Source organism: Ascaphus truei, chromosome 9, assembly GCF_040206685.1.
Source record: "Ascaphus truei isolate aAscTru1 chromosome 9, aAscTru1.hap1, whole genome shotgun sequence".
Lineage (NCBI taxonomy): Eukaryota > Metazoa > Chordata > Amphibia > Anura > Ascaphidae > Ascaphus > Ascaphus truei.
The window spans coordinates 24,081,385-24,093,721 of NC_134491.1; the positions used below are offsets into that span (position 1 = coordinate 24,081,385).

General features: G+C 45.8%; 1 protein-coding gene across 4 annotated transcripts in view; it reads right to left on the minus strand.

Moving 5' to 3' along the window:
* The window catches only part of MAP4K5 (mitogen-activated protein kinase kinase kinase kinase 5), a 77,053-nt gene that overhangs the window by 45,841 nt on the left and 18,875 nt on the right, over positions 1–12,337 (minus strand). The gene's annotated exons all lie outside the window — the stretch shown is intronic.

The following is a 12,337-nucleotide window of genomic DNA, read 5'->3' on the forward strand; positions in this document are numbered from 1 at the left end:
TTTAAATGACCTACGCGGGACCTCTACACCTGCCGTTCTAGGCAGTGTAGCTGGACATCTAAACATGCACTTATCAGACCTGGCTTGTCGGAGCGGGCAGTCAGGTGCTAGAGTGCTCACGGTGAAGATCGAGGCGAAATGCCTCAGCGGCAACATATCCCAGCGGCGGATTTTGGCTGCAGCCAAATGTCCTAGACCGGCACCGGCCACCCCAAAATTTGCCGCCCTAGGCCCGGGCCTAAATACAGGCCCGCTAATTGGTGCAATTCCATAAAACGCCAGAGGACCTTACCTTCCACTGACTTAAAGGGCCTTAAAGCAGCATTCCCTCACAGAAGCTGAACGCTCATAATGACAGGATCCTCTATCCTGAGGATGTCCTGCACTTTAAAAACAAAACGAAAGTGTGAAAAACCAAGATTTTCTCAATCTTTAGATTGTGAGGATCCCAGGGAATGCACAGAGAGCTTCATTTAGATCCGAACGCGACACTTAATATCTCAAATACTTATACCTGCCGAACGGAACATTTTAAGCAGTGTTGAGAAGGGCAAGAAGGGAGATATATTTTTTAAAAGCAGTGCTAAGCAACAAAAATAAACTCGCCTCCGTTTCAAACCAGAAATATCACATTTTTTGGGAATATACAACCCAGAATTTGTTTGCTCAACTCCCAAATATGATGTGGTATTTTTTATAGCGGTACGTGCAAAAAGCAAACACTTCCTTGCCAATTTCCCCATCACATATACAAACGAACCTGCATGTAATCTATGTTACCAATCTTATCTCTATCAGGAAAACACAAAAATAAGTGTAACAGGTCAAATGTTAGAGAGCAGGCGCTAGATGGGCCCAATCACCCTGCCGAAGGGGAATGCAACGCAACAAAATTAGTATTAAAGTAATCAGACAATAACAACAAATTATGGTGGGTGTAAAATAAAAAAAAAGGGACAAAAACATTCATCGTACAGCAAATAAAAAATACCACTTTTGAGCACATTCACGTCTCAGACAAAAGTAACAAAATGTTACAAAGTTGCCAAGGAATCCAACCGTTTTCCTGCTACTCACTACGAGTTATTACAGTTTGTTACTGGAATACTAATTTTGTGGTGCGGTGCTTTGATCTTTAACTATTTATCATTGTTTATAAGAGGACTTGTCGGTTTTATAGGCGACTCTTCCTACACAGCAGAGGATAACTTTTTGTTCAAACGTGTATCATTAATGTCAATGCATTTATTTCATTGTCTTCAGCTAATCCTTTGCCAATTATACATTCATTGTGCAATCAAAGGATCACCGCTTGCCGATCTGACGTCATTCTGATTTGTTGGTTCGATGTCCATACCACGGTTCAGCCAAGTTTATCTCCATTATTTGGTGACAAAGTAACTTCATACAGTAGGTACAGGTAAACATACACCCCCTCACTACCTTCCAATGCCATTGAACACCCCCCTCACCCCATCCCCCATCCCCATGCAACATCTCTGCACTGGGGACGTCTTCTGTTATAATCCCATAATGAATGATAATTCTATACAACAACTCTCCTTTTATTGCCGAGACATTGAAGGGAAAAGGTGACAACATGGCTAGCGGACCTTCTGCAAGGAGAGTTTTATGGGAGGGCTGGGGGTGGTGTGTGCCAGGTTTCCTCTAAGGAGGAGGCTTTGGGAGGTAAAGGTAGTAATAATCTGCATCACTTATTCAGTGCATCACGGTCATTTTCAACGAGATGGGAACTCAAATCTCACCGTCCGTTTCCGTTTCCCACCCCAAACATACTACATACTATGCCAGGGGTCGGCAACTCCAGTCCTCAAGGACCACCAACAGGTCAGGTTTTGAGGATATCCCTGCTTCAGCCCAGGTGGTGTAGACTTTGACTGAGCAACTGGTTGAGCCACCTGTGTTGATGCAGGGATATCATTAAAACCTGGCCCATTGGTGGCCCTTGAGGACTGGAGTTGCACACCCCTGCACTATACCCTGCTACACTTCTCAACCCCATCGCTGTCGGTAACACATTGCGTTTCAACTTATACAGGTCCGGTGCATTTCAGGCCCAAACGGGCAACTAAATGTGCTAAAAAGCTGACATAACCAGAGGGTGGGCTCAATATATAGCTCAAACAAGTGCTAGCCTTGGAGCAAAGTGCATGAAATACCAACACACAACACGGTGCATTTAGGGTTGCTACTGTAGGTGGCTTCTCCAAAAATACTGGACATATAACAGTGAAAAGGTGCGACGCGCTCGACACACACACACACACACACACACACCTCTCTCCGCTCCATGCTGTTTCCTTCTCTCCTTGGCCCCACCCCCAGGCTCCTGACACCACCTCCTGATTGGCTGCATTACCAAGCAGCAGCCAATCAGGGTGGAGGAAGCTGCCCAGCCCCCTAGCAGCAGCCCTGCCCCCCCCCCCCCCCTTGCTCAGGAAAATTCCTCAGCCACCCAAGCCGGTCAGGTCACTATGTCCAGAGAGGTAATACAGGTATACACATACATGTCCAGTATTACCTCTAATGTTTTACTGGACAGTGTCCAAATACAGGGCAGTCCAGTTCAATACTGGACACCTGGCAACCCTAGCCCGGCCATCAGCTTTGTAGTTTGTGGCTTGCCCTCATCTTCGGAAAATATCCACTTCTGCATATTCCACAAGCTGCGCTGAACCAGGAACATATTGAGGAGGCCTCTGGAATGTCTGGAAACACTTTGGCTTGATCACATGTTTGTAATTAGAAGCTATAAACTGCGCAGGAAGCTGCTGCAGACAAAAAGCGATCTGAGAGTTATCGTGAGTCACGGAGATTGACACAATACTCGCTTCGGCTTAATGCAAATGGCAACACTTACTGGAATGCGAAGCTGGGCACAAACAGTGGGTACACCTGAGCTTAGACTTTTTTATTTTATTTCTTATTTCCTTATTTGTGCAGCAATTAAAAAATTAATAAGCTTAATAATGCAATTGCTATTCAGAGAATAACAGACGATAGAGCAAATATCCCTGATTCAGCACAGGTGGCTGAATCAGAGGCTCAGTCAAAGACTGTGCTGCAGCAGGGACTGATTAAGCCACCTGTGCTGAAGCAGGGAAATCCTGACCTGTTGGGGAGGAGCTTGAGCACCCTTGCATTAGAACGCGGCTTTGTTTTCACTTCAATATAACTTATCTCTCAACTGGGAAAGTATTCCGTGCCTCTTCCTGGCAGACTTTCTGCGATGAGCAGCATAGCATGTTGGGAGTTGTAGTTTTTCTCTATACAACTAATCAAGCAGACGTACAAGGTAGGTGCGCCAATGTCCAACAGGGTCACAAGCAACGTTACAATATCCAGACATAACGTCATCAGCGTGATGAATATTCTCGTTCTAAATAGGAAACCGAATTGCATTTGGTTGTCCTGTTGTGTTGGCAATAAAGATCGCACACGCGAATAGTCGCAGCTAATTCACTCTAGTCTACAAATACCGTGATCACTATAGACTTGATTAACAAGGCCCAAAATAGCAGCCGGCCAATGACAGACCAGTTATGGTCACTTACAGACAGAGCTGACTTGCTGCTTCCCAGGTGATGCTCGGTCGATGAATCTGGAGGATATGGGACCCATGCTAGATGTGGCAGCGCTGCCCCTCATTCTCCAGCCACAAAGGCCTCTGTACAAAGAGCCTCACTATTTATTAGGAGGACAAAATGATGTATGTCTGGCGATACCTTTTAGACAGCGGGTTTCCTACACACATCCTACATTGTGTTTTATTATTTTGTTTTTGCTTTATGAAGACTGAAAACGGCAAATTCTGAGAAACTAACATTTGTAAATTTGGTAGATCAAAAAAATCTGTAAACTGGTAGAAAAAACTGGAAGGGGAGAGAGGGAGAGAGGGAGAGAGGGAGAGAGGGAGAGAGGGAGAGAGGGAGAGAGGGAGAGAGGGAGAGAGGGAGAGAGGGAGAGAGGGAGAGAGGGAGAGAGGGAGAGAGGGAGATTTTTTTAATATATATATATATATATATATATATATATTTATCATTTATTTACCCACACCCTGGATTAGCCTTTATTGCAGGTGTCCCCTCTAGCACCAAGGGTTTAAACCAAATCCCCTTTCCTCAGATGCAAATCCCTTTGCCGTGTTGTTGTATAGCGAGAACAAGCCTGGACGTGCTCTCAAATTATTTTGTTTACGTAGAAGTCATTGCTCCATCAGCCTAGAGCAACTTCCAGTTTGTTCTGCCCTCCCAACGCCCAACCAGCTGTGTGATGTAGAGTTCGGAACCCTGTCCATCTCCATTGTCTGAGAGAGGCTGCGGGCTGTTCTGCATGGGAGAGGCCCAGCCTGGATATCAAGTGGAGCTCCGACAGAATCAGTTGGTAATTACAACCAAGTTCTACGGAGACTGTAGCTGTATATACTATATCCAGTTGTTAAAAAGAAGTTGATGATAATACAAAGTACATTTTTAGCGCTGGGTGGACCCCTCCTCTCGTTTTCCGAGATGCTAACCAGTTTTGTTGCCACTGTTCTGTTTGGACATTTAAAGATGTCCGCCAGTCATCCAATAGGAAGCTGCAGCATCATTCCTTTGATGACGCTGCAGCTTCCTATTGGTCCTCAAGACCAGCGAGATTTGGTGGCCATTTTGCTTTTCCTAAAGTGATAGAAAACACCAGCAACTAGCTGGGAGCTAAGCATAGCAGGGTTCAGCTGCAGAGAACCCGAGATGGGGAGATAGCTGCGTTAAGGAGCGAGTGATGATACAACTCTATAAGCGAGGCCTCAAATATTCAAGTTGTGCTTAATGGTTTCGCAAATAAGGGTCCAGTCCAAGAGTGAAAAGCACAGTAACAAAGATCACAGCATACACCATGCCTGCTGCTGTCCCAATGGGGTTTAAAAAGGGTTCCCATCATACTTAGGGAAGGAGATTGTAAGCTCCCCGGAGCAGGGACTCCTCTTCTACAATGTTACTTTTATGTCTGAAGCACTTATCCCCATGATCTGTTATTTGTACCGTTTGTTATTTGTATGATTGTCACATGTATTACTGCTGTGTAGCGCTATGTACATTAATGGCGCTATAGTAGTAGTAGTAGTAGTAGTAGTAGTTTCAAAAAGTTGAAAGGATCAGGCTCGAGTGTTGAAGATGATTTTAGAAAATTCTGATAAAAAGACCAGCAAAGTATACTGTAGGTTATAGAGATGGTTAGTTACTTCAAGGGTTAGATTAGAGGCCATTGTACCCCAAGGTGAGGCAGGTTCCCTAGGTAGGCAGAGCACGGTTATGCCAGTTATTAACATTAAGTAGAACTCGGGGTCCCCTGAGCAGGGATACCTGCAGCAGTAATATAGATACACATAGCAGCTATACCTGGTAACTAGGTCAGGGTAAGCGTAAAGTAGATACACATAGCAGGTATACCTGGTAACTAGGTCAGGGTAGGGATTTTATTGTATTGTATGTCTTTATTTATATAGCGCCATTAATGTACCTAGCGCTTCACATTAGTAATACACGTGACAATCAAATAAATAACAGATAATATAAATAACAGGTCATGGGAGTAAGTGCTACAGGCATAAAAGATAAGATAAATACACATAGAAGACATACCTGGTAACTAGGTCAGGGTAACACTATGTGAAGGTTGTAAATAGGCAGACACCGAGATAAGTTCTAGTAACTTGGGAAGAGATACGAGAGGGGTACAAATGGCAGAGGTAAGATGTTAATAGATAAGAGTAGATGTAGTTACAGTATGTGAGAAAAAAAAGACTAAGGCAAGAAGTTAGCAATATTTTAGTAGTAATAGGCATAAGGATAGCGTTCAGGTTATTATAGCAAAGCATTAAGGGAATGTACAGTTGTAATAAGTGACATGCCTCCTCAACAGCTTCTGAGAGGAAGAAAGGTGTTAAAACCGGTAATAAAGATTATTTTTATTTATATATATATATAAAAAATTAAAAAAGACCAGCGGAAAAAAATCCATGTTCATACGTCAGTATTTCTTCTAAACAGAAAAGGATGTCACATTTACAAGGAAATATGAGAAGAGGAAGGGGAACAAACACAGCAAAGGTAAGGGGTACACAAAAAAGAGAGAAACGTGTCTATTTTAAACAACATGGGGGTTAATGCTATATAATCTGAACTTCAATGAGGATTTTTTGATCAAGAATGGCCCGAGCAGCAGCAGCTTGGTACTAAATCGAATAAGGCCGGTAGTCATTATCGTGGGACGTCATTGAAGAATAATGTCTCAACCTTTTCTAAGCACGGGCGTCCCTGGAGGATTTTTTAAATCTCGGGGCACCCCTGCTCATCAGACAGCATGCAACCCTTGTCGCTCACACGCTTCACACCACACTCGCCCCCTTCAAACTTCACACCCACCCTTATTCTTAACAATTCACATTCACCTCAACACAGAGCACACCTCACCTCTCCCTTTCACACACCACATTCAGAGCAGGGGGGGCTGCAACCTGCTTTTCTTCGCTTCTCTGTGCCGAGAGCGAGGCCAATCGCAACCTCCCAGTCTCCAGGCAGAGCGGAACGCGCCAGCTCAGCCGCCGGCAGAGTGTTCTCCCTGGGGACAGCAGCACCCTTTGGCAGAGAAACGCCGGTCTAAACCTTTTAATTCACAGTGACTAATTCCCTGAATGTGAAAGACCATAAGCAACAGCTAGACCGAAGTTAACATATGTAATGCTTTGATGGTGGTCCAAAACCAACAGAGAACTAGAATTCAATATGCAGCCACCAATGGCAGAGAAAGTGGTGTATATCTGAAAAGTTTCACGTACTGCAATTCTGCATCCCATTCTATGTTTTGTGTGGTTGGCTTATTGGTGAAAAACAGCACTTTGAATACTTTCCTGCAAAACGTGAAATATACGAAGACATCCAATGTAAGAACTGAAGTTACATTTCCCCGGGGCATTAAATGATTCCTGAAGGGAAAGGAGATCAAATGATGAGATTAGACGTTAAACAATGATCTAAACCCCAATTTGCAGTCTATCTATTGGCTTAATCCAGCGCTGCACACAACGACTACGGAATTTCACAATGCAAGAGATATATAAACCACTAATTTCAGGTTGTAAGATCTTGGATAATTTGAACAGCTGGCTACTACTACACTCCTTGTATTAAAATCAGAAAGGGTACAATTCCTGGATCAAACCATACCAGTGATATAGATATATATTAAGTAGGTCATTATCTTTCACCCAGATTGTGATTCTTTAAGATAAGAGAAATCATTAGAGATATCTTTTTGGTTTCAGAAGTAAGGCAGAGAGAAGGTGTCTTAACCAAGATATCCCAATACCTTAAATATGAGGGATCCCATCTCTGCAGTGTTAGTCTATGAACAGCCTGATTACGCAGTGACAGTAGTCTGTCCTTGACATGTTTAACCATTTGGGTGCTGGATGACCCGCAGCACTGGGTGCCACAGCCTCTCCGGCACATCGCACTCATGCGATTGTGGCGTCACTGAATCCGGAAACAGAAGGAGTAATTTTCCCTGCCTGATCATGGAAACCAAGCACCCCTGGAAATTAAGCAGTAGGAGGCGGTGACGTCATGTGACCTCCCGGGGGCACCCCTCCCCATGATGTAGTGGCGACGTCATGGGACCTCCCTGGGGCGCCAGACCCCCATGATGTAGTGGCTACGGCATGGGACCTCCCTGGGGCGCCAGACCCCATGACGTAGTGGCTACGGCATGGGACCTCCCTGGGGCGCCAGACCCCATGATGTAGTGGCTACGGCATGGGACCTCCCTGGGGCGCCAGACCCCATGATGTAGTGGCTACGGCATGGGACCTCCCTGGGGCGCCAGACCCCATGATGCAGTGGCTACGGCATGGGACCTCCCTGGGGCGCCAGACCCCATGATGTAGTGGCTACGTCACGGGACCTCCCTGGGGCGCCAGACCCCATGATGCAGTGGCTACGTCACGGGACCTCCCTTGGGCGCCAGACCCCATGATGCAGTGGCTACGGCATGGGACCTCCCTGGGGCGCCACACCCCATGATGCAGTGGCTACGTCATGGGACCTCCCTGGGGCGCCAGACCCCATGATGCAGTGGCTACGGCATGGGACCTCCCTGGGGCGCCAGACCCCATGATGCAGTGGCTACGGCAAGGGACCTCCCTGGGGCGCCAGACCCCATGATGTAGTGGCTACGTCATGGGACCTCCCTGGGGCGCCAGACCCCATGATGTAGTGGCTACGTCATGGGACCTCCCTGGGGCGCCAGACCCCATGATGTAGTGGCTACGTCATGGGACCTCCCTGGGGCGCCAGACCCCATGATGCAGTGGCTACGTCATTGGACCTCCCTGGGGCGTCAGACCCCATGATGCAGTGGCTACGTCATGGGACCTCCCTGGGTCGCCAGACCCCATGATGCAGTGGCTACGTCATGGGACCTCCCTGGGGCGCCAGACCCCATGATGCAGTGGCTACGTCACGGGACCTCCCTGGGGCGCCAGACTCCATGATGCAGTGGCTACGTCATGGGACCTCCCTGGGGCCAGACCCCATGATGTAGTGGCTACGTCACGGGACCTCCCTGGGGCGCCAGACCCCATGATGCCGTGGCTATGTCATGGGACCTCCCTGGGGCGCCAGACCCCATGATGCAGTGGCTACGTTATGGGACCTCCCTGGGGCGCCAGACCCCATGATGCAGTGGCTACGTTATGGGACCTCCCTGGGGCGCCAGACCCCATGATGCAGTGGCTACGTCATGGGACCTCCCTGGGGCGCCAGACCCCATGATGTAGTGGCTACATCTTAGGGCACCCGAAGGTTTTTAAAAAACACCCTGCTGTCTGCTGTGAACAGGACTGTACACCACGAACTCTTGAAGCACAGGTTTTTCTTTGCATATACAGATTTAGTACTTTTGAGGTTAAGCTATTAACACTGTGCTATACAGAGTAACAGGGACTATATCTTTGAGAGTCTTGATAGCCTATTAACACCATTTTCTTGGACAGATTATATATATAGTACACAAAATAGACAGACAGAGCCCCTGGTGGTAGCACTCTATTCCAAAATGATATTTTGATTCTTTAAAATAACTTTATTAATGACAATAACGTTAAAATATTGGGGTCTAAAACAAAGATTAAATATTCCAAGTGTGTGCGTCTCTATTGGATAGATGTGTCCAGAAGAGTGTACATAATGGGGTTAATGTCCAGTGTTTGGGTAGTTCACTGGCCCTAGTGTTCCTCGTGTGGATGTGCACTGGAGGCGCCACGCTGACTCTCTCAATCTCACTGAGTCAGTGTATGTGAACTCGAGCACCTCCGCGTGCACGTGGTCACGTGCTTGCCGACGCGCGCGTTTCGCGAATGCTTTTTCAAGGCTGAATAGTCAGACATCAACAGCTATAGATGTTTATGTACCAAGCACCATACACCCTATTCAACATACCATCTATTGTATAGGGAGGTGACGGGAACATACAAATAGGTGCACTTTGACCAAGTTTTGTTCAATATAACAACTTTAATATGCTTTAGCTGCCATCACGCAATAGCACAGCATAGGTCCTATACTTAAGAGCACCAACTAGTATATTTTACTGGGGCACTGCATGTGTGGCCCAAACTGCTGACAATCCACTAGTACTCTAGTTAATTCACTCCACACGAGGAACACTAGGGCCAGTGAACTACCCAAACACTGGACATTAACCCAATTATGTACACTCTTCTGGACACATCTATCCAATAGAGACGCACACACTTGGAATATTTAATCTTTGTTTTAGACCCCAATATTTTAACGTTATTGTCATTAATAAAGTTATTTTAAAGAATCACCATATCATTTTGGAATAGAGTGCTACCACCAGGGGCTCTGTCTGTCTATTTTGTGTACTAAGTTACATGCCCCTTGCAGCACCACTCCCTCTGTAATATATCCAAGCTGAAGCGGGGGTACACCATAAGTTTCAGATTATATATATTTCAGAAGTTCAGTTCAGACTATAGTGGTCTTTGTTTTCAGGTCCAATTTTTTTGCTGTGGTGTGTCATGTGCCCATTACATAAGGGTACGCACAGTGCCCATTACATAAGGGTACACACAGTGCCCATTACCTACGGGTACACACAGTGCCCATTACATAAGGGTACACACAGTGCCCATTACCTAAGGGTACGCACAGTGCCCATTACCTAAGGGTACGCACAGTGCCCATTACATAAGGGTACGCACAGTGCCCATTACATAAGGGTACGCACAGTGCCCATTACCTAAGGGTACACACAGTGCCCATTACCTAAGGGTACACACAGTGCCCATTACCTAAGGGTACACACAGTGCCCATTACCTAAGGTTATGCACAGTGCCCATTACCCAAGGGTACGCACAGTGCCCATTACATAAGGGTACGCACAGTGCCCATTACATAAGGGTACGCACAGTGCCCATTACCTAAGGGTACGCACAGTGCCCATTACCTAAGGGTACGCAAAGTGCCCATTACATAAGGGTACGCACAGTGCCCATTACATAAGGGTACGCACAGTGCCCATTACCTAAGGGTACGCACAGTGCCCATTACCTAAGGGTACGCACAGTGCCCATTACCTAAGGTTATGCACAGTGCCCATTACCTAAGGGTACACACAGTGCCCATTACCTAAGGGTACACACAGTGCCCATTACCTAAGGGTACACACAGTGCCCATTACCTAAGGGTACACACAGTGCCCATTACCCAAGGGTACACACAGTGCCCATTACATAAGGGTACACACAGTGCCCATTACCTAAGGGTACACACAGTGCCCATTACCTTAAGGGTACACACAGTGCCCATTACCTAAGGTTACACACAGTGCCCATTACCTAAGGTTACACACAAGCTATATGACAGATCCCACTTTTCATGTAAAATTGTCTCCATTTGCCTGCTTACATAGTCCCCCTCTGTGGAGGCTATGGGAATGGGCCTGGAGAAGGGGTATAATACCCCGAAACGTTGCCCCCCTCCCCCATCTTCCTGCACAGATATCCTTCCCGTCAGAGACTGTTTCTACCCCCCACCTCCCCCCCCCCCCTTCCCTCACCACCCCACCTACCTTTCAGGTTCTATACCTGCATTTCATTTACCACCTGTTTTGTATTTGCATATGGTTGTAGCATGTCTTTTTTCTCTTTGAATACATAATATTATCTCTAAGCTTTATTAGTTCTCTTGTTTTTTTTGTTGTGCTGGGAACACCTGGTGTGTTTTTTTAAAAACACAGACAAAACTGTATCAATGGTATTTGGGACTAAGGCTAAATGTTTAAAGCTACCAGTGACAGAGATACAGCTCAGAACCAACTCTAAGACTGTTCTGGCTCCTATCACAAGTTTTAAGTATCTGGGCATATTGTTTGACTCCCATTTAACATTTGGGTTGCACATTGATACGGACATCCAAAACCTATGTCAAACTGGGTGCACTTTATAAGAACAAATCCTCCCTAAGTCTGCTGGTCAGAAAGCGTATCACACAGCATATGCTAATGCCAATTTTTTATTTATTTATAAAAATGTTTTACCAGGAAGTAATACATTGAGAGCTACCTCTCGTTTTCATGTATATCCTGGGCATAGAGTTAATTATAGACTATCTGGGCATAGTATATGGCACAGCACCCCAAACTCACCTTAGCAAATTAGACACCATCTACAACTCAATATGCTGCTTTGTTCTCCAATGCAACTACAACACACATCACTGCGAAACGCTCCAAGAACTAGATTGGCCATCACTCGAGTCCAGACACAAGATAAATGTTTTCTGTCTTCCTTCAAATACTTTCTGGGCAAGCTACCTGCCTATCTGAGCAAGCTCCTCACCCCTACCACATGCAGCAGTTATACCTGAGATCTGACTCCAAAAGACTGTTCATGGTCTCAACGTTCAACAAAGAATCCGGCCGCTCCTTCTCTTACTGTGCCCGCCAAAACTGGAACAACCTACCCGAGACTCTCAACGCCACCACCAGTATAAGTAATTTCAAGACTTCAGCTGTCTGACAGTTTAATCCGGTCTGTAACTGTTACATGCACCCATAATCATGTAATACCAAACTGTCCTGAAATGTCTGTAAATTGAATAACTTCTGTTCATTTAATGTAACCAGAATTCTGTGCCCAGGACAGACTTGAAATTAGAGGTATCTCAATGTATTACTTCCTGGTAAAACATTTTATAAATAAATAAAATAAAAAGGAGTTACATCTAGGTCACTGATCCTGCCCTGATC